The following is a 22,959-nucleotide window of genomic DNA, read 5'->3' on the forward strand; positions in this document are numbered from 1 at the left end:
GGCACACTTTTAAAACTCATACAAAAATCTATGGACTAGAAATATTTTATGTAAATGTATAATTGCTTATGTCTGCCAATGAAAGTTTGTCTTAACAATCAAATTATCTTTCTTCTTGATTTATAGAATCATAAAATTTTCCCAGTCTTTTCATTTTTCTCAACTATTTTTTTAAAGATTTATTTACTTATTTGAAAGGCAGAGTTACACAGGTAGGGGTAGGTGTAGGGGTAGGGATACAGGTGTGGGTAGGGGTAGAGGTAGAGGTAAAGAGAAAGAAAGTCTTCCATCTGCTGGTTCACTCCCCAAATGGCTTCAATGGCCGGAGCTGTGCCGATCCAAAGCCAGGAGCCTGGAGCTTCTTCTGGTCTCCCATGTGGGTGCAGGGGCCCGAGCACTTGAGCCATCTTCTAGTGCATTCCCAGGCCATAGCAGAGAGCTGGCTCAGAAGTGGAGCAGCTGGGACTTGAAACGGTGCCCATATGGAATGCCTGCATTGCAGGCGGCAGCTTTACCGGCTACACTACAGTGCCAGCCCCATTTTTCTCAACTTGAATGTTGCTACTTTGTTGTACTTTATCCTATGACTTTCTTCTGTTTCCTAAAATGTCAGAATATACCTGTAATTCCGCTATTAATGAAAGCACAGATCTGTTTTGCTCTGGTGTGATTGATAGCCTCAATAGGTCTCCCATTGACTTCTGTTTCCTGAATGCCCTTGTTTAACTCCTCCTCCAACTGTGGGTTGAATCTTATTAATGACTCACTTCTCAAGAACAGAAAGAGGCAGAGGTGATGTGATGTCACTTACAAAATAGGTTACAAAGAGGTCATGACTTCTGTCTTGGCACTGTCTCTCAGCTTTTCACTTGCTCGCTCTGAGGGAAGCCACCTGGCGGGTGTAAGTTGCCCTATGGAAATCCTCCTGTGACAGGGGACAGAGGGAGGCCTCCAGCAACAGGCAGCAAAAAACGACTATCACGACAACAGCCCATGAGGAAATGGAAACCTGCCAATACCACCCGAGGGAGCTTAGAAGCACTTGCTCCTCCCGTGAAGGTTCCAAATGAGAACACAATCTCAGGTGATACCCTAGCACAGATATGAGTAATCTCAAGCCAAGTGCATTTGGATTCCTGACCAACAGAAAAAGGGAGATAATAAGTGTTTCTTGAACCACAGTTTGGAATAATACAACATGAAGCTGTTAAAATTATATATGGACTAGGTAACTCAAACTCCGCACCACATGTATTTTCTAGTATTCCTATATAAGGACAGTTTTGCCAGTATGTTTTTACAATTTGCAACCATATAAAAGGGGAAACCTGAGAGTTAAAAGATGTTGGGACATGTTTAAGTTCATAATATACTATTTTGAGTAAGGGAAATTGGTAGCTTTGGGATCCGCAAGGAGGGAAGGCCTACACTTCCAGGAATGAAGAGTTCCTACCTGTACTTCCAGGGAAGAAAAGTCCTTGTCAAGGTCCCTGCGGGTGCCTAAAGGTCAACCAATGAGGATCAGACCCACCTCAACCTTTAACCTCCATGCCCTGAATCTATAAAAGGAGCCCTCCCAATCTCTGATGCGTGACTTCCCCGGCCCCTGCTCTGTTGCTCTGTTGGGACCTGGGAACCTCGCCCAGGAGCGGAACCCCAATAAAAGCCTGTGAATTAATTGATTCGTCTGCCTGGGAAGATTTGTTATGCGCTGGACACCTTGCAGAAATAAATATAGTTTTGCATTTTCCAGCAACCAATCACTGATTTCTATGGAAGTAACAGGCCCACAAGAGGCAGACCTCCCACATCTAAAGAACTAAACATGAAAGTGATTAGTCAACAAGAAATCAGCTTTCAGTTCTTATGAAGCGTTGTTGAGAAAGATGAAGGAAATAAAATGTGCTCCCTTAGGGCTGGCATTTTGCAGCAGATTAAGCCACTGCCTGCAATGCCAGCATCCTGTATGGGTGCAAGGTCAAGTTCCAGTTGCTCTGCTTCTAATCCAGCTTGCTGCTTATTTGCCTGGAAAAGCAACAGAAGGTGACCCAAGTGTTTGGGCCCCTGCCACCTGCTTGGGAGACTCAGATGGAGTTCCTGGGTTCAGCACGTCACATCCCCTGGCATTGCAGACATTTGGGGAGTGGACCAACATTTGGAAGGTCTCTCTGTCTCTCCCTTTCTCCCTCTCTCTCTCTGTAACTGCCTTTCAAATAAATAAAATAAATATTTTTTTAAAAAAAGTGGTCTCTGTTTCTTTCAATGAAAAGTGGAGGAAGGAGAGAGGACAGAACTCTAATACTAAAACCGTGTTATACAATGCTGCAGGATTTGGCACATTACCACGTGGTCTATTCAAATGAGATACTGCTCTATTTCTTGGTTATGTCATAGAGGCAACCCAGGAGTGGTTAAGCCACATTTGGAAAGGAATTTGTCGCTAACCACTTCTACCTCAAGAGACTATGCTCTGCTCATTTGGGTAAGCCACTGCAGCCACACAAGTCAGGGCAGTGGCTCAGCTCTCAGCCTCTGCCCTGCCGCTGTATCTGTGTCATCTTTCCTGGCCCTAAACACCTGCTGCTTCAATTAATCAAGGATTGAGAGCAACAAATATCAGTTGGGTAAACCATTCCCCTATAAATATGACACTAGAAGAGAGATGTAGGGAGAATAAAGATTGCTGGGGCTGGGTGTCTATTATTAATACTGGAAAGAAGGCCTGACAGCTTCTGATGCTGAAGGCAAAGCAGCCTTTGTCCCCGGGCTTTGCCAAGGCAGGGTGGGAGTTCAAGGTTCTATACTTCTGGGTTCTGTTTAAGTAATCAAATGCATTTAACTTTTCTTAAGTTAGTCTAAATAATTTTCAGTTAGTCAAAAGCTGTGCCTACAGCTACCTTATTTATCTACTACAGTCTAACTAACTAGACTTCTGCTTCATAGTCTTGGCTGGTACAAATCTGTAATTTAGACTTCTCACATGGGTAACTTAAGAAAAAGAAGATGAAAAAGAGGAATAGGGGTATTGCTTATTGGTTAAGATGCCTGCATCCTAAATTGTAGTGCCTGCATTTGATTCCTAGCTCCAGCTCCTGACTCCAGCTTTCTGCCAATGCAGATGCTGGGAGGCAATGATGATGGCTTAAATAATTGGGTTCCTGCTACCCTGGGAGACCTGGATTGCATTACCAGCTCCTGGCTGTGGCCCCTGCTCAGCCTCAGACATTGTGGGCATTTGGGGAGTGAAATAGTGGATGGGAGCTCTTTCTGTCTGCCTGTTTCTCTCTGTCGTTCTCTTTTTCTCTGCCTCTCAAATAAAAAAAAAAAAAAGACAAATGTACTCTTTTTATTGCTAAGTCAGTATGACTTTGATGAGTTTGTGTTTTGACGACAACTATAGAATCCAAGATACGAAAAAATATTCAGAAAAGGCAAAAACCATAGAATCTCAAATTCATTCTAAAACCCAGTGGGATCCTGTGATCTCTGAAAGCATAAGGCACAGTTGGGACCACATCTGGGTAAAACTGCACACTGAATAATTGATTATCTCAAGTAGCATTCATGCAGTCTCTTAGGAGGTGGGCTGTATCACCACATCTTTGATTGAAACGTGTGACCTTTGCATCACTAATGTTATATTACTGCTCTAATTTGTAGCTATCTGTAAGAGCAAAATTATTTTAGTCAAATGTTACTTCCACCAAGAATGTTTTGTAATTTAGTCATTGGGAAGATTACTTACATCCTCCTTAGACGAAGATGCAGTCCAATACAATGATTAAAACCATGGGCTTTTGAGTTCTTTAAAATCATAAGTCTCTTGGCTTTTGTCTGCTCCTTTGTTTTAGAGAGATTGGTTTGGTTCATCCTGGCAGGTTTCCATATCAGTGTTACACTTTAAGGCTCACAGAATTTTTCCTTGATGGATGAATATTTATTTATGTCTGTTTGGTTAACTTCGCTCTGTGATGGAGCAGCTGTTTCCTCCTGGTTATGAAACTAGGTTGGGTTAAATTAAAATGACATGGCCATTTTGTTCCTCTTCTACCCCGAGCATTATGTGACAGGGAAAACAACTTTAGGCATTTCTTCAACAAATATTTATCCAGCCTTTAATATATGCCAGAAAGTGGGGATAAAGTTTTTAACGAAAACATTATGGTTCCTGACCTCACGGAACTTGTGGTCTGGGAAATCCAAAATGGTGACCTACATTTTTCCTGAAACCTATTCAAATTGCAAGAGATCCTATCCCCAAGTAAAGGAGTTTTATGGGTACTCCTTACTTTCTTCCCCAAAGCATCCAGTTCTTGCTGAGGGGAGATCAACTTCCAAGTTGAACATTTTCCTTTTATTTTGATGAATTATTCTTGTAATCAACAAATACCGTTTAGATTATGGTGAGAGGTTTTGGTAATTTACCAATTTTCCTACAAATGAATCTTCCATCTTTTTTTTTTTTTTTTTTTTTTTTTTGTCATGCCTCTTGTTCGCCAAGTGTGCTGTGCAAGTAGGTAGACAAACCATTATCTTTTCTGGTCTAATTTGATTCAAGTTTGCACATTTAAGACGTACAAACTTATTTCCCTAATCTTTCCCTCCTGTCTTGGTCACTTATTCTTTCAGTTTTAAGAATGGTTCATATGAATTCAGAAATGGATTTTACCTTCTGAGTAATTTTAACATTTTCAATAAATTTTTTTTTACTGTGGAAATTTCCTTATGGCTTCTCTCCCCTCCAGAATCATAATAAACATATTTATAAAATATCAGATAAGAATAATTGGCTAATTTTTAAAAGATCATTGTTAATATTATCATATGAAAATAATTAGTGTTTTTTTAAAAGATTTATTTTATTTATTTGAAAGGCAGAGTTACACAGAGAGGTAGAGATGGAGTGAGAGAGAGGGAGGGAGGGAGAGAGGCCTTCCATCCCCAAATGGCTGCAACAGCTGGAGCTGAGCTGATCCAAAGCCAAGAGCCAGGAGTTTCTTCCAGGTCTCCCACGTGGGTGCAGGGGCCCAAGGACTTGGGCCATCTCTACTGCTTTCCCAGGCCATAGCAGAGAGCTGGATTGGAAGTGGAGCAGCCAGGACTTGAATTGGTGCCCATATGGGGTGCCAGCGCTGCAGGCTGGGGCTTTGACTTGCTGTCCCATAGAGTTAGCCCCCAAAATAGCTAATATTAACATATTTAAACTTCTCAGAATACTTAGTAGACACACATACATGATCTACACATTCTTACATTCTCTTTTTAATTTAAATAGTTAAAATTATTGAATTCTGTAAACTACTTTATAATATACTTTTATCAAGAAAATTTGTACCATGCACATATTTGGAATTCAAAAAATATAATTTTTAAAACATTTTTATTTATTTGAGAGGTAGAGTTACATACATTGAGAGGGAGAGACAAAGAAAGATCTTCCATCTGCTGGTTCACTCCCTGAATGGCTTCAATGGTAAGAGCTGGGCTGATCCAAAGCCAGGAGCCAGGAGCTTCTTCTGGATCTCCCACACGGGTGCAGGGGTCCAAGCAGTTGGGCCATCTTCTACTGCTTTCCAAGGCCGTAGCAGAGAGTTGGATCAGAAGTGGAGCAGCTGGGACTAGAACCGGCACCCAGATGGGATGCCAGCACTGTAAATAGCAGCTTTGCCTGGCATGCCACAGCACCGGCCCTCTAGAAATATAGATTTACAGCAGCATTTTAGTGGCCACATCATACTCCCTTTTATGCCATAATTTATGTAGTCAATTCTCTTGACATTTAATTTTCCTCCAACTTTTTATTCTTAGAAACATTTATTCAGGTACTCCCTAGTCCCTTTCTGGACTTGATCTCTGTTAAAAATTTTTCACTTATTTATGCTCCATGAGTATTTGATTAAGTATGCATAAAGTTAAAAATAATTTCACATCCTTATTGTATCACAAAGTGACATTGATTTCCTACTTTTTCTTTTCTCTCTGTAGCAAACATTGGTAATTTGGATATTGCATTTTTCTCTGGTAACTTTCCACTGGTTTCAAACTGCTGCCCTTCCAAATTTAGTAATGTTTATTTCAGAATGAATGTATTAAATCTGAACTGTTTCATGAGTGTAGTCAACCCCTAGAGTCAGAATAAAAGAAAGGCAAACATACCACCCATCAAGGAGCCAGGGCGTTGCCAAGGTAATTCTATCATCTATCTCTTTCTCACACAATGCGAGATTAAGCGTTCTTGTCTTCTTGTTTCCCAGGCTGTATCCAGGAGAAGGAAAGAGAAGAAGTATCCTCATCAACTCCTACACACACTCCTGCAAGCACATACAAAAGCAAAAGTATTGATGATTTATCACTGAGACACATCTAGTCCTCTGTCCTTCTCTTCAACTCTTGGTACTTGGTTTAGGGGACAGGGAAGAAAAAAGAGTGCATTCTCAAACACTCTCCTTGATAAAGCAGGTAATAAAAATAATAGTACCTATTTGAATTGGTGTAAATCTTTATGTGGGTCAATAATTTAATCATCAGACAAACTGCTTTGGGAAGTCACCATTATTATTTCAAGTTTAGAGGTAAGAAAATTGAGCACAGAGAAATTTAGCAGCTAAGGCTAAACAGCTAGTGAATGCAGAACAGGATTCCAACCTGTGTAATCTGATTTTAAAGCCTGCCTACCCAACCAATTTGCCATGTCTGTTTAGCTTTATCAGCTTAATTAGGTGAAATGAATGCTTGCAGTCTAGACATTTAAATTTATTACAGGATTTATCTACATACCTCAGATTAGAATTAGTTGTTAGAATCAAGCAGCATAAAACAAATTGATTATTGTCAGCCCCCATAGACCCTACTCTAGCTCCACGGCCTCAAATTACATTGTTAATGCTATAGTGCACTGTTCAAGGGTATCCTTCTAGACCTTGATAATCCTGATCTTTCAAAATGTATAGCTGTTGGTGCTGGTACTGATAATTCCATTTGACACTGTCGTGGATCCTCAACAGTTGCTGTTTTATTCCACTGATGTAAATGTCATCACCCCTACCATATCTCACCATGAGTTCCAGGCACCAGGCACCAGGGTATACTAAGTAAGTCTAGAATCTCACATACTTCCTGGGGTGAAAATTTCTCTTTCATTGGAGCTGGTGTTCCATGCTGAAGCCACTTTTCCAAATTCCCCTTGAATGTTCTTGATACTGTCTTCCCTTGAAGAGGATTTCATTTTCACCCATAAAAGCTCTGTTTTCCTCCCCCAATCTTAGTTCCTAAAAGTTAACCTCATTTTTCTCTCTGAAGTCCCACCAATAACCTTTCAGCTGCTGCTTTGATATTTGCTTTTGCTAATTAGCTATTTTTGTAATGATGCTTTCTGGCAAAGCAATCTCAAAATCTCAGTGATTTTTTTAATGACACATATATCTCACTCATGAATCTATTAGTCAGTTGAATCTTAGTTTATCTGGGCTTTAGATATACTGCACATGTATTCTCTTTGGACCATAGTCCTCTTGGAGTTGTGCCCTTCTCCTAACAAAGGCAGAAGTAAAAGTATTAAGCCCATGGTAGTTAATTTTATATGTCAAGTTGAACAGGTTAAGGGATACCCAGATGGATAATAAGACATTATTTCTGGGTGTATCTGCGAGGGTGTTTCTGGAAGAGATTAGCTTTTGAATAAGTAGCTTTGGTAAAGCAAAAGCCCTTGCCATCATGCAATGTGTTGAGCAGCCTAATAGGACAAAAAGGTAAAGGAAGGGCATTTGCTCTCTTCTCTTCTTGAATTGGTATATCCACTTTTTCCTGCCTTGGATGTCTGAGCTCCCAGTTCTCAGGACTTTAATCTCTGGGACTTTCACCATTTCTTCTCTTACACCCTCTCCTATTTCCCAGACTTTTGTCTTCAGAGTGAGTGTTATACCATCAGCTTTCCTTGGTTCTCCAGTTTACAGATAGCCTGGGACTTCATGGCCTCCTGAATTGTGTGAACCAATTACAATAAATCTCCTCTGACATATCTCTATATATCCCATTAGTTTTCTTTTTTTTTTTTTTTTATCAGAGAACACTGACCAATTAAAAGGCAAACCATGCGAACTCATCTAAAACTTCTGTTCATGTTATGTCCACTACCATGTCACTGGCAAAAACAAATTGTTTGCCTTGCTTTTTAAAATAAAAACAGAATATATATTGAGATTGTCCTAGTGGGAGTATTCCAATATCATATGGCAGTTACACATGCATATATTTTATCACAGGAGAGGATAAAGATTTGGAGGAAATGCCAAATTTACCTATAGAAGAAATTTAATTAAAATCTTCTAAAGTTCTAGAATTATCAGAGAACTATATTTTTGTTATTAAATAAGTCCAAGTCACATGTTATAATCTCTAGAATAGTTAAGGAAAGAATACCAAAAGAATATATTTGGCATTAAAGCTCAAACATTGCTCCATTAAAAATATTTAGATCCTGGGGCTGGCACTGTGGTAAAGCTGCTGCCTGTAGTGCCAGCATCCCATATGGGCTCTAGTTGGAGTCCCAGCTGCTCCACTTCTCATCCAGCTCTCTGCTATGGCCTGGGAAAGCAGCAGAAGATGGCCCAAGTCCTTGGGCCCCTGCACCCACATGGGAGAACCGGAAGAAGCTCCTGGCTCCTGGCTTCAGATCAGCACAGCTCTGGTTATTGCAGCCAACTGGGGGTTGAACCAGCGAATGGAAGACCTCTCTCTTTCTCTCTCTCTCCCTCTCTTTCTCTCTGCCTCTTCTTCTCTCTCTGTGTAACTCTGACTTTCAAATAAATCAATCAATCTTATAAAAAAAACTTTAGATCCTCTATATACACACACATGCATATGTATAGATTGAATTAAGATTGAGTTATAATCAGGAGAGAGAGGCTCTGGAAACCGAGACGTTTCAAGCAGAGAGAAGCAGTTAAATTGAATCTAATATGGTATCCAGGTTATGCAATTCCAGTTCAGGTTTCTAGATTTGGGCATAATTATGGACTTTCCTTGTTGACAAAAAAGCCATTCATTTGATAAAGGAGCTAATCCACTTTCAAAAGAAAAAATAGATATAATTTTCCGTTATAGAAGATCTGTGTGCTAACACAAAGTTGAGCATGAATATTTTGCCTTCATGTCTTAAGCAATTCTTTTTGTTTCATTCAGAAAAAGGTCAGACATACCCAACAAGATAACCCTATGCATATCAAACAGTGAAAATTTGTGCTTTTCTGCATTTCTGTTGGCAATGATCTCAGCTTAAAGAGTGAAAGTTCAAAGGAATAAAATAGCTGCCTTTGAGTTCCATTATTCATTACAGATTCTTTATGTTTATATAATATTCATTAGAATCAGGTCAGCAGAGAGAACAAAGATACATCAGTATGCATCATATCATCAAATACTCAGGATACTATCCAAGGACAAGAGTAACAAACCAAAGTTTTGGCTATATTCATTCAGAAGTTATAATATGGATAGGGGTTTGGCACAGTGGTGCAGATGCCAGCTGGGACACCTACATGCCAGTTAGAGTACCTGAATTCGAGTTCCAGCTTCACTCCCAATTCCAGCATCCTGCTAATGTGCACCCTAGAAGGCAACAGTTGATGGTTCCAGTAGTTGGTTTCCTGCCACCAACATGGGAGACCTGGTTTGAGTTCTAGGTTTCTGACTTCAGCCTGGTCCAGCTCCAAATGGTGGGGGCATTTGGCAAATGAACCAGCTGATGGGAGAGTTCAGTCTGTCTTTATCTGTCTATCTATCTGTGTCTTTCAAACAAATAAAAAATAAATAAGGAGTCATAATGCAAATGTGTTTTTATTTAAAGAATAAAACAAAATGCTCTTTAAAGATGACATTGCAGTTGAAAAGTCAACAATAGTTAAAAAATAAAGAATGAGTTAAACAATTGTTTTTTTTTTTTTTATTTAAGCTATGTATTGAAGTTAACTTTGCCTTTCCATACAGCTTAAAACAGCACTAGCTGGTCTAGTGTAAGAGTTTGCTACCCATTAATAATATTTTAATGCCCACTCAAACTTATTTAGTCTGATTCCTTCCAGTCAAGCACACACCAATTACTTCTCAGATAATTAATGAAATCAAACACATTTCCAAGTCCCAGACATGGCAACACTTATGTTATCAGCTTATACCAAAACTTTATGAAATTTCTCTTCAACTTTGGCTTTCTTTTTTTTATTTACTTTTACTTTTTAAGGATTTATTTATTTACTTTAAAGTCAGAATTACACACAGAGAGAAGGAGAGGTAGAGAGGGAGAGAGAGAGAGAAGAGAGAGAGAGAGATTTTCCATCGTCTGATTCACTCCCCAGATGGCGGCAACAGCCAGAGCTGCGCCGATCTGAAGCCAAGAGCCAGGAGTCCCCTCTGGGTCCCCCACACGGGTGCAGATGCCCAAGGACTTGGGCCATCTTCCGCTGCTTTTCCAGGCCATAGCAGAGAGCTGGATCGGAAGTGGAGCAGCCTGTACATGAACCAGCGCCCATATGGGATGCTGGCACTGCAGGTGGCAGTTTTTACCTGCTATGCCACAGTGCCAGCCCCCAACTTTGGCTTTCAATCAGGGCACCGAGAACAATCTAACCGTTTGTTTCCTCCTGTCTTGCTTTTAGACTGTAGAATACTATGAAATTATAAATTTAGGGTTCCTGTTCTCATCTTTAATTCCAATGAAACTCTTTCACTTGTATTTGGTAAATTTTTCTTCTCATTCCCCAAATTCAACTGGTCTCTCCAATCCCTATTCATTTTTCTTAGCCTCAGCCTGACCTCATGTGAACTCAGCAGGTACCAATTTCTCTCCTTATCAGAGAAAAGAGAACTCAATAGTGATAAAGTACTACCACTCCTCACTCTCCTCTAGGCTTACCACTTTCATTTTTAGGACAAGAGGAACTTCTCTCTGTGTACCATATCATGCACTGGAAATTAACCACATACAATGTCCTCCTGAATTTCCTCAATGTCACCCAAAGTTTCTAGAATTTACATTTTCAAGGTAGATCTCTTTTTCTTGTCCCTAACACTACTCTCTCTCCCGAATTGCCCATCTATGATAGTGATGGCACTTAGGCCTTCATGATCCCACATTTCATTCTTTGCTGCTGTTATTTCTCCCTTGCTATAATCTCATTGACTAACTATACCATATTGATTCTAGTGAAGAACTGCTTTTCGAATTCTCCTCGTCTTTTCATTAGCACTGTCACTGCTTTTTTTTTTTCCCTCCAGGTTTCTGTGCTGCTCATTGCAACTTCCACGTATGTGGATTTTCTCCCATCAGTATCTCTTTTACTCCAGGTTGCTTGTACATCATTGTATAAGCCCCATTGATAGGAAAGAGAGAGGGAGGGGGAGTGGGATGGAGGAATGGAGAGACAAAGTGTGTTATATTTTCCCTTACTCAAGAAATTGTTTTGGCTCCATGCCTATGAGAAAAAGTTTTGCCTTACCCCAAATTGCCTTTACATTCTGCAGCGAATATTGCATTCTGGTGCATTTCCCTATGGATGTGTACCCTATGGTTCCTCTCAAGAAAGCTCTCCGTGTTTCCTGTCCAAGCCAGGCTTGCTGACATAGTTTCACTTTTGATATATTCCCTCTGCCACTCTACGCTGAACTTTTTCACTTTTTCTCAGCACCCCAGCTCAAGTGTCACCTTCTCAGGGAGGCTTTCTCCAAAGTCTTCAGGTGGTGTTCTGGAAGTCTTTATGTTCCCACACCTTTACTGTGTCTAATCTTGAACTGCAAATTGTGTTCATTAATCAACCATTTTTCTTGGTGCATTATTTGTTCCTGTACCTGAGTGTCAGTTAAGCCATCCTTGTAGTCAGTTCTTCATACTCTGAATTCCTGCTGCACTGTGAGCTTCTTTTGGCAGTGTCTGGGTATGCCTTTTTCATTTCTTTATTTCCCCAGCCTATCATCAGTTTAGCGCATAGTAAGTGTCCACGTGTCTCTTAAATAAAAGAAGCCATCAGTTCTTCTCTATTCTTCATTAGAGAGAGAAAGGATCATTTCTTGTTATTTTTTCTAGCATCCAATATTATGCTTCCCAAGTACGATGCATTCAACATACTTATTGAGCTACTTAATTTCTTGTGGTTGCATTCTAAATCTATTTCTTGGAGCTGCTTTTCAGAGAAAGAATGAAAATTTAGCAGCTAAGGACATTATAAATTTTTTTTTTCATTGATGAGACCTGGTCAGTTATTCCTTATTTACACATGTGAATTTTTCTGAAATTTCTTCTAGGAACAATCTCTTGATTTTAAAGTCATTGAGATATTACTTTACTCAGATAGATTCTGAGTATATAGACCAGAATTCTATGCACTATTCCGTTTTTTAATCAATTTTGAGCACCATAAATTCTCTGAGCACTGGATTTTGAATATAATGCAGGGAAAAACAATTGTTATGCCTAGATGAGGCTAAACCTCAGTGGAAAAGGAAAGGAGAATACTCTGACTTACTAATGCTACGGTATTCCTTTTATCATTTGTTGTGTCTCTTGGGGGGGTCTCCTCTCAGTAGTCTGATCAACAAGGTGCCTGAGCATGGCAGAGTAACAGTGAACCAATTCATGTATATCTCATAAGAAAAGAAAAGTAGGATTTCTTTCTGCAGTACAGCTTGAACAACTACGCGAGAAATAACTTGTTTTTAAATTCATAGTTTGAAGGTTTTTTTTCTTCTTCTTTGGCTTGGTTCCTCTAAAAGAAAACAATAACTATCCCATATATTTCATATATTTTCTGCATATTTTTTAAAAATTTTGTTTATTTAGTAGAGAGAGAAAGAGACATATTGACAGAGAGAACAAGTTCCCATCTACTGGTTCACCACCAAATGCCTTCAATGGCCTCAAGCTAGGGAAGAAACTGGGCTGGAAACTTGGTCTAGGTCTCCCATATGGGTGGCAGGAACCTATCTACTTGAGCCATTACTGATTGCCTCCCAGTGTCTGCATCAGCACTCCAATACAGAACACAGGCACGTTAACATCTTGGCCAAATGCCTGTCCCAAGGCTAATTATTTCTAATAACTAACATGTATTTGTTGAATCTTACTACATGCCCACTGCTGTATATGATGCAAAAGTAATTCTGCATAAAACTGTTTCTCACCTCCAGGAGCTGACATTTCTGTTGAAGCATATCAGTCCAGTAAAGAAATGGGTAAAGGACATGAGCAGGCATTTTTCAAAGGATAAACTGCAAATGCCAACAGACACTGAATAAACGCTCAGGATCACTAGCCATCAGGGAAATGCAAATATAAACCACAATGAGATTTTACCTCACTCTAGCGGGAACACTATTATCCAAAAATCGAAAATTAATAAATGCTAGTAAGGATGTGGAAGAAAAGGTATCCTAATCCACTGTAGTTGGGAATGTAAACTAGTATAACCATTATGAAAGACAGCATGGAGATTCCTCAGAAATCTGAAAATAAACCTACCAATTGGCTCAGCCATCCTACTCCAGTGAATTTACCCAAGTGAAATGAAATCAGCATGTGAAAGAGTTATTTGTAGCCCTATGTTTATAGCAACTCTGTTCACAATAGCTAAGAAATGGAAGCAACCCATATGTCCATCAGCTGATGACGAGATAAAGAAAATATGGTATATGTACACCATGGAATACTACTAGCCAAAACAAAACAAAACAAAAGAATGAAATCCTTTCTTTTACAACAAAATGGATACAACTGGAAACCATTTTTCTTAGTGAAATAAATCATGCCCCCCAAAAAGCAAATATGTTTTCTCTGATATGTGGTAGTTAATATAGTATACAAAAAATGTAGAGGAACTAAATGGACATCTTGTGATTTAATTGTTGTTTTTAGCACTTGTTTATACTCCTGTGGAAATGTGGTCTTTCTACTTTTTACTTGTTGAACAGATTCGTTAGTAGTGCAGTTGTTTCTGAAATTATGTTTTTGCAAAAATTAGGAAAAAAAAGGAAGAAAAGAGGATTGAGGGAAGGAGAAAAGGAGAGAAGGCATTATGGTTACCTTCTTAGAGCTATACTTATGAAATACATTAAATCTGTTCTCTTTATAGTTACACAAATTTTAAGAAGAAGAATATTGGATGGTTAAGAAAAGACAGGACATCTTGACATAGAATTTCCCTTCCTTTCCCCCGTGTTCCTTCCTCCATCTCCACCTCTTTTCCTTTTGTCCATCTTCCACCCCCTCTCTTCCCTTCCCTTCTTTTTCTCATCCTGCTCCATTCTTTTCCTTCCTTTTTCCCTGCTTCTCTCTCTCCTTTTCTTCCTCCTCCTCCCCTTCCTTCTCTTTATTACTTTCTGGTTAAGAGAATTCTATTTGTGTATTAGGATATATTTATCTTTGGGACATTTTAGTATAATATTTACTTTAACTCCTCAATCATTATATAACCCTCTTCTTTTTATGATTTCCACAGAAGAAAATGAATCATCATCTGGGGAAATCAATTTCCTTCCCACGGCCTAGAGCTAAACTAGAATCATCAGTCTCAGTAATATTGACTATCACTACATTAGAGATACAGGCAAAGCAAATAAATGTAAAGAGACAAAAGTGTGCATTCACTTTGCATGGAGCTCCTCGTATTGCAACTTAATCATTATAAACGAAAAATGTTTTTAAACAAGTTTCTATCTCCTAGAAGAGAGTGGTTGTAATTTTTGCATTAGAGTGAATTGGCCTGATCAGAATAAGTTCCTCTTATTTACCATTCTTAATTATGTTGCCTTTAAACAGTGATGCGCTGAAGTGTTGAGAAGTATGTCACGACATTTATTACTAGTGATATCGTTACAACTACTACTAATGGTATACTTTAAAATCTTATGAGGATTCATTTTTTCCTTAGACCAATATCTCTTTCCGTCCCCTGCATCTGAAATTTTCTTGAGAGGAGGGAAGTGATGTAGTTCACGTGTTCAGAATGCCCTGTAGAGTGTGAGAAAGACGTGAACCTCAACTCTTACATGTGTCACAGCTGACAATGTTGTTAAGTCATCAGCAAAACCTTAAACTTTGAAAAGAAAGTTTGAAAGAAATGTTGGAGCGTGGGGTCATGCCTGAATGAGACAAACTTGAGAAATAAGAGCAAAGAGATTATTAGGATCGATGTCTGGAAAAAGAACAGAGTGGAGAACCCAAAGAAGGAAAAAAAAAATCTTTAGAAACAAACCTAATCCACTTAATAATTTTGATCAAAACAGTGCTTGCCATTTGTTTTGAAAATGATGTTAGGCTATTTTCATTTTTTAAATTATTGTTGAGCTATTCATGTGTACTGCTTTTACTGGGATCAATTTTGATCATTTAAATTTTTCCAACATTTTTCTTTGTTTTAGTGTACAAGTACCATGAAGCAGGTGGGGAGACTATTGTAGAAATGGAATCTCTGCATATCCTGACCGAATAGCTGTAGAGAAAATTCATAGCATCCTGGAGCTACCCGTATCTTTGATAGTCTAGAAAGCAGAGCCTATTCAACATTCAAAACAGAACATTGGTGTGCTACAGGGCTCCAGTAGAGACCGTGCTGGACTGTGGGATATCAAATCCTGATGAAGCTGTTTGTAATCTAACCTACGAAATCATGAGATTGGGTAGATGCAGCAGTGATTCACTGAACTATGGAAATGGTCCATTTGGGTAGGGGCCTGAGCAAACAGATGGCCAGGACATTCACAACACCTTTATCAGAGTGATGTGTCTTCCTCAGGTCACTCTTGTGGATTTCCTGATAGCCAAGCACAGGAGGAACTATTCTGGACTTTTATCTTTTCCTTGGTTTCATGACAATGATTTTAGAATTTTAGTATTAAATGACTTTATTTTGATATGTAACCAAGTATAAAGTCAAGAATATATTCTAGACTTATCATAATAAGATTTAGAAAAAACAGTAATCGATGATGGATATATCAAATACTTTTTAAAAAATATTTATTTGAGAGACAGAGAAAAAGCACTCATTTGGTGGTTCACTCTCCAAATTCCCACCAACAGCCAATGCTGGACTGGGGCCAAAGCTAGGAGCTGCAAATGTAATTTCCATGTGGGTGTTAGGAACCCAATTTATTTGAGCCTTCACCACTGCCACCTAGGGTCTGCATTAGTAGAAAGATGGAGTCAGGAACTGGAGCCAGGAATTAAGCATAGGCACTCGACATAAAACTTGGGCGTCTTGGCCGGCGCCGCGGCTCACTAGGCTAATCCTCCGCCTAGCGGCGCCGGCACACCGGGTTCTAGTCCCGGTCGGGGCACCGGATTCTGTCCCGGTTGCCCCTCTTCCAGGCCAGCCCTCTGCTGTGGCCAGGGAGTGCAGTGGAGGATGGCCCAGGTGCTTGGGCCCTGCACCCCATGGGAGACCAGGAAAAGCACCTGGATCCTGGCTCCTGCCATCGGATCAGCGCGGTGCGCCGGCTGCAGCGGCGGCCATTGGAGGGTGAACCAACGGCAAAGGAAGACCTTTCTCTCTGTCTCTCTCTCTCACTGTCCACTCTGCCTGTAAAAAAAAAAAAAAAAAAAAAAAAAAAAAAAAAAAAAAAAACTTGGGCGTCTTAACTGCTAGGCTGTGTGCCTGCTCCTGAAATTTCTTTATGATCTGCATGAAGATAATTAAAGTTTTTTTCTTTTGACCTGTTATTAAGGAAGTGATATTACCAGACTTTGTGGAATTATATCTTTGCTTTGATTTCCTATTTTTATACAGTATTATTTTGTAATAGCTGCGCTCTATTTGGTATTATGTTATTTGAAAGTTTTGAAATGGTACTATGAACTATGGTTTTTCTCTTTTTGTATTCTTCGTTATGCAGACTTTAGCATATTTTCGTTCTTTATCTATCAACTGAAATATTCTAAATAGTTCAGACATCTCTGTTCCTTAGAATTTCAACAGAATTTGCTAGTGATAAGTTGAATGTTTGCATTTTTACTATTTATAAACTTTCTGAATGCATTAAGTACATCTGTTCAATATAACAATTTATTAGAAACATCATTAGTTTTTCTTGGACTTTAAATAAAGTGTTAAATAAAATCTTTACTTCCTTAAACACCTACTTTTATAATAAAGGTATAAAGCCTGAAATTAAATAAAATGCATCCTACTAAACTTGGAAAATTCCTAAAAATCAGAATTCCAACACCGAAGATGGTTCTATAGTCCAGCATGGTTTGTATATTGAGTTGCACCAGACTAAAAAAAAAAAAAAAAAACTAAAATTTTCCAAATGTAGGAAGGAGCTATCTGCAGAATATATTTTTTTTTCCATGATGGAGATTTATGAATGAAGTAGTTCTGCTCAGATAAAATCATTTTCTGGTCTCTCAGGTAATCTGTGTTTAACCATAAAACTCAGGTTAACTTTGAGAATTACCTTTGAAAAATGGAAAATATTATAGCTAATATGGCATGGGTAATTTAGCATAGAAACACAGAGTTTACTACTCACTTCTCTGTTTTGTAAATGTGTATTCCTGAGCACATAATTCACCTATTTTATGATTTTCTCCATAAAAATGAGAATACTAGCCAAATTAGTTCATATTTTTGTGAGTAATGTGAAGTAGAAATGAAAAAATATTATTTCATTTTGATCTGTTAATTTAAACAATACTAGAATAATTTAGGAATAATTAGAGCAATAAATTCAATAATAAAATGTTTACCAAAATCCACAATAGTTTAACCAGCCATGACCAGAAGAGAAAAATGAAATTAAAAAAAGAAAAATAAAGACTCATAAAAGGAACAAGATATACTATCTCTGCCTCTTCCCAGAAGAGATTGAGGCTGAATGTATGGGGAAGGGATTATATGGGTTTCATATCTTTATTTAAACCCTTATACTGTTTAGGTAAGTATATGTTTGATCATTGATTATTGAGTGATTCTGCTTTTATAGTTTGGTGAGAAACTTTATCATATCCGCTTGCTTAGATGTTAAAGAAAAATGAGTATTTAAAGATAGAGAAATCACTTCAAAAGTAGTTGCCATCCTTGAGTGAGAAAGCAATGCCACATGAAAGTTCATAACAATTTTGTCTTGGTGATAAATAACAGTTTTCATTTTATAAACTGGTTAGCTTGTTATATTTAATTACTTGTATATTGAAATTTTGATGTTGACTTTACCACCTCTGCTTATTTTTTACTTTATCAGGCATCATTGCACTTTCCTTTGTAACATTTGGGATTGTTATAGTAAATGTAGTCAGAAGAGTCTAGCTGGATTTTATTTTAAACTTAAGTACAACAAATTTACAAATCATCTGGGGTTTTATCATGTTTACCTATTTTAGGACAACTAACTTTCATATATTTTAATCACTCTTTCTTTTACTTTCATTTCTTAAAGGTGTTCATGCTGTATCTTTCCAATTCTGCTTTTACTATATAACTTACAAGTTTCTGTGTTCAATGTTTTTGTCATTATCGCTGTTTTACAAGGCTTTTGATATCGAATTTTTTCACAATTAAAAATTTTTAAAGGTACTCATTATATTTATCCAATTATCTAGATTAATCATAGGCCAGTTTAAAATGTGTATTATGTTTCCAAACACACATGAAAGTAGAGCGTATAGGTAATTCCCATATACCTAGTTCTCAGTATCAACAGTTGATAGTATTGCCATGTTGCTTTTATCTATTTTCCCTTGCTTTGAGTAATTTCAATCAAATTGCATTTATCATGATCTCTCTCAGTCTTCAATTGTTCAATGTATGTATGGCCCCAGAAGACATTTTCTTATATGGCTGTAATACTGTTACTCATTGACAATGTTTAAGTATCATTAAATCCTGAGTAAATAATTAAATTCCCCCCAATTATCTAAATGAAAATGCTTTCAATTGACTTGCCCTGTCCTTTGTTTCTTTTACATGTCTTTAAACCTAGAGCATCCAACTTCTGCACACCTATGCCTTTCTCAGGCCAAAGACTTGTTAAAGACACCGTTTCGGTTCCCCTGTGGAGTATTTTATATTCTTGGGTGCCTTGAATGTTTTTTAAAATTTGTATGGCATTATCCAAGTTCTCTTTCATACTTCCATATTTCCAGAGAAGTTAAACTTAAGGCTTGATTTGATTTACACTTATGTAGCTTTACTCTTCTCAGAGAATGTATATTTAAGGCTTGATTAGGTTTAGACGTCTACTTTCTGGTTTGTGTTTTGAATGCGTGAGGCTGGAGAAAGTCCGTCTGCGTTAGTCACCCTGCCTTGCTCCGCAGCAGGAAGTGCTTCCTTCCTCCTGTCAGTGACACTGCGCTTGCTCGTGCAGTCCAAATGGTGAAAGCTTGATCTCCTCACTTTAAATTTCCCCATCAGCTTTTCATCTATTAATATTTCTTAAGTTGTCCATTGGTGACCCTTGCATGAGTCACTTACTGACAGATTGCAGAACCATAATTTTCAGATGACACCATTTTGCTTGCTTGTATTAGCTGGAATTTTTCTGTGGAACAACATTGCCTTCACCTAATAGGTCTGTTTGGTGCTTTATCACATCATTTCACATAGAGGACAGGCAGGATAAAAGCCCAGCATGCTTTGTAAATAACCTATTAATAAAGAAATGAGTCGGTGTACCAGCTACCTCCAATGGTAGGACAATGATTTTTAAGTTCTGTTCATGGGAGGTAAATATGTAGGAATATTTGCTTCTCTGCTTTGCATTTTAATAATCGGTTTTTAGGAGGTGACATCAAACTTCTTGGTTCTAGCTTTTGAAAACCTGTTTGAAACATTGTTTACATGTATATTTGTGTTTCATTGATTTCAGTGTGCAATGTTAATCATACTTTAATAAAGCTGAGCAAAAAACAAACAAACAAACAAACAATCAAACAATGTAGAATTTGGGAATAGGACAATTTCACAATTTCACATCCACCAGGACTCCTGACTTCTCATTTTATAGTTTGGAACTAGGAATTGTATTGATGATGAAGAGACTGGTACATTAGAAATGGGAGAGAACCACAATTTAAAGTTTTTGGCATTACCAGAAAAAGAAAAAATATATATATATATTCAAAGGTATTAAAAGCATTAAAGTTGAAATACTTAATTGTTAAAAAAGATAATGTGAATGGAATGGGAGAGGGAGCAGAAGATGGGAGGGGTGCGAGTGGGAGGGAAGTTATGGAGGGGGGAAGCCATTGTAATCCATAAACTGTACTTTGGAAATTTATATTTACTAAATAAAAGTAAAAAAAAAAAGAGAATGATTTCAAGTCATGACTTCCACAAAGCTGATTTTTTAATTTGGCTTTACCTGTTTTGCTTGAACACTAATGATATTAGTATCTATATTTTGTATCCCTGTACGCACACACAAGTGAGTTCACATTCATATATCCACCCTGCAGCTTCAGTCTCACTTCTCATAAAGTCCTCACTTAAGAATTTTTTCCTATCCATCTGTTTCTCCACACCCCCACTTCTTTTCTTCCATCAAGAAGATCTTTTAAATTTTGAAATGAATGGTGCATAATTCATGTGAACTGTTTAAAGACTGATAATAATGTGAATATCCATGTGAATAATATGAATATTAACAAGTAGGATGCTGTTATCATTATGGAAGTTCCAGTGTGTTCCTCCCCATCATATTTTCCTTTCTCCTTTGCCAGAGGTAACCAACAAGTTAAGTTTTGTGACTTTCGTGTTGTTTTTTTTTTCACAGATTTATTATTGTGTAGGTAGTCTCAAAAGAATACATTATTTGAGTTGACCTATTTTAAACTTTATATTAAAATTATATTGCATATATTCCTTAATCCTTTTATTGTGTGAAAGTGTATGTTTTTAAAAATATTTTATTTATTTAAGAGACAAAGAGACAGATAGATGGACAAACAGAATTCTCATCCTGTGGCTCACAATCCAAATGCCTGCAGTGATGGAGTTGGGTCTGGGCTTAGCCAGGAAATGTGAGTGCAATCTGCTCTTCCTTATGGGTTGTAGTAACCCAGGAGCCATCGCTGTTTTCTGCCAGAGTCAGCTTTGGCAGAAACTGGAGGCAGTATCCAGGATGGGGAATCAAACCCCGACATGCAGTGTGAGTCTGTTTTGGGATACTTTGTTTCTGTTCTATTGATCAAATTTCTGTCTCTATGCCCCTGCCATCTTAATTCTCATCATTTTAAAATCAAAAATTTCACTTTCTGTTGTGTGTTGCTAGTGTGTAAACATTTAGTTGCATTTGTATATTGATTTTGTGTATGAAAGCATGAATAAATTCTCCTATTAATTTGACCATTTTTCTGTCAGTTCTTTAGAGCCTTACTTTCATAGAATGAAATAATTTATTTTTTAAAAATGTATTTATTTATTTGAAAGGCAGACTTACGGAGAGGCAGAGGTAGAGAGAGAGAGAGGTCTTCCATCTGCTGGATCACTCCCCAGATGGCTATGAGGGCCAGAACTGGGCGGATCCAAAGCCAGGAGCCAGGAGCTTCTTCCAGGTCTCCCACATGGGTGAAGGGGCCCAAGGGCTTGGTCCATCTTCTATTGCTTTCCCAGGCCATAGCAGAGAGCTGGGTCAGAAGTGGAGCAGCTGGGTCTCGAACCGGCGTGCATATGGGATGCAGGCACTGCAGGCAGTGGCTTTACCCGCTATGCCACAGTGCCAGCCCCTGGAAATCATTTTCAATGAATGTTGTTTTTATCTTAATTGCATATATTTCCTCTATTTTTAAGGCAAGTGAAATTATAGGCTTCGTGTGAACAATTAGTTCCTGGGTTCAAAACTGAAAAGCAGATTTCCAAATATTTAACTCAAAACTCTCATGCTCAAAGTCCATTTTAAAAACTTTATTTTCATTACTTGAAATAAACATCTTTATGTGCTTTAATATGTGTGGCTACTAATCAGTGCTTTTTCTTGCTTTATGGTTGCAGGATCCTTGCCCTAGGCCATGTTCTAGGAGAGACACTGATAACTTGCTTTGATCTCTGCAATAAAACACTTGGGCATGAGCAGGGTTCTGTACTTCATATGACAATAATCCAACCATCCATTAGTGTATTCTCACCTTGTGAACCGGGATTCTGACAGAAAGACTTCCGTCCTCAGGAAGCCTCTAGGTGAGCGAACTGTGGCTGATAACCATGTCCTCAGAACATCTCAGAGCTGCACTGACTCTAGATCTGTTTTTAAGTTCCTCTTTACTGAAGGGATTTCTATGCCAAGTAGATGCTATAAATATGTACTTGCAGAAATTGCTCAGAAAATTTCTTCCTCACAGTCCAACCAGAAATAAGCTTATCAGGAACAGCCAGGAATTCTTGTCTCTTCTCTGAACAAGAGGGTAGATTTTTCTGAGTCACTCCTGTTTTGAATAATCCTTTGCCTAGCACAGACTTTATGTGGTATTTTGGGTTCTATGTGAAGTATGAAAATATCAGTCCTTAGATAATTTCTTTCATGTATAACATACCCCAAGAAATCACCAACAAAATATCAAAAACAAGCAAGGGGTACCAACAAATTGATCAGAGAAAAAAAATAGTTATAAAAGCTTCATAAATGCACAAAAAGATGCTAATTGGGGCACATAACAAGATGAGTGCAAATTTGAAATGTGACATGTGAGATGCCATTTCTGATCTACAATTTTGAAAAAAATTCAAAAGTTCATAAGCACTTTGTGTGATTATGCAGAGGAAGGGAAATTTCCTTAAAATGTTTATCAAACTCTAATGGTGTGTCTTCCAAGGAAGACGGTCTGGCAGTAGATCTTAAAATAAAAGATGAATTTACTCTATGGTCTAATGACTCCACTTCTAAGAAATGTTCCAATATTTACATGTGCAAGCATACGTGATTACGTAGTAACAAGTTTATAAGCTGCAACAATGTTTGTTTACTAATAAATCATTACTT

General features: G+C 38.1%; 1 long non-coding RNA gene across 3 annotated transcripts in view; it reads left to right on the forward strand.

Annotated features, from left to right (window-relative positions):
• Positions 1-22,959, forward strand: part of LOC149123559 (uncharacterized) — a 97,408-nt gene that overhangs the window by 17,619 nt on the left and 56,830 nt on the right. For all 3 annotated transcript variants that reach the window (XR_016216235.1, XR_016216236.1, XR_016216234.1), the window contains exon 2: positions 21,975-22,160. This is a non-coding gene — a long non-coding RNA (uncharacterized LOC149123559). The remainder of the gene's footprint in view (positions 1-21,974; positions 22,161-22,959) is intronic.

This window comes from Oryctolagus cuniculus, chromosome 11 (genome assembly GCF_051225735.1).
Source record: "Oryctolagus cuniculus isolate XC-2025 breed Fujian yellow rabbit chromosome 11, ASM5122573v1, whole genome shotgun sequence".
NCBI classification, from domain to species: Eukaryota; Metazoa; Chordata; class Mammalia; order Lagomorpha; family Leporidae; genus Oryctolagus; species Oryctolagus cuniculus.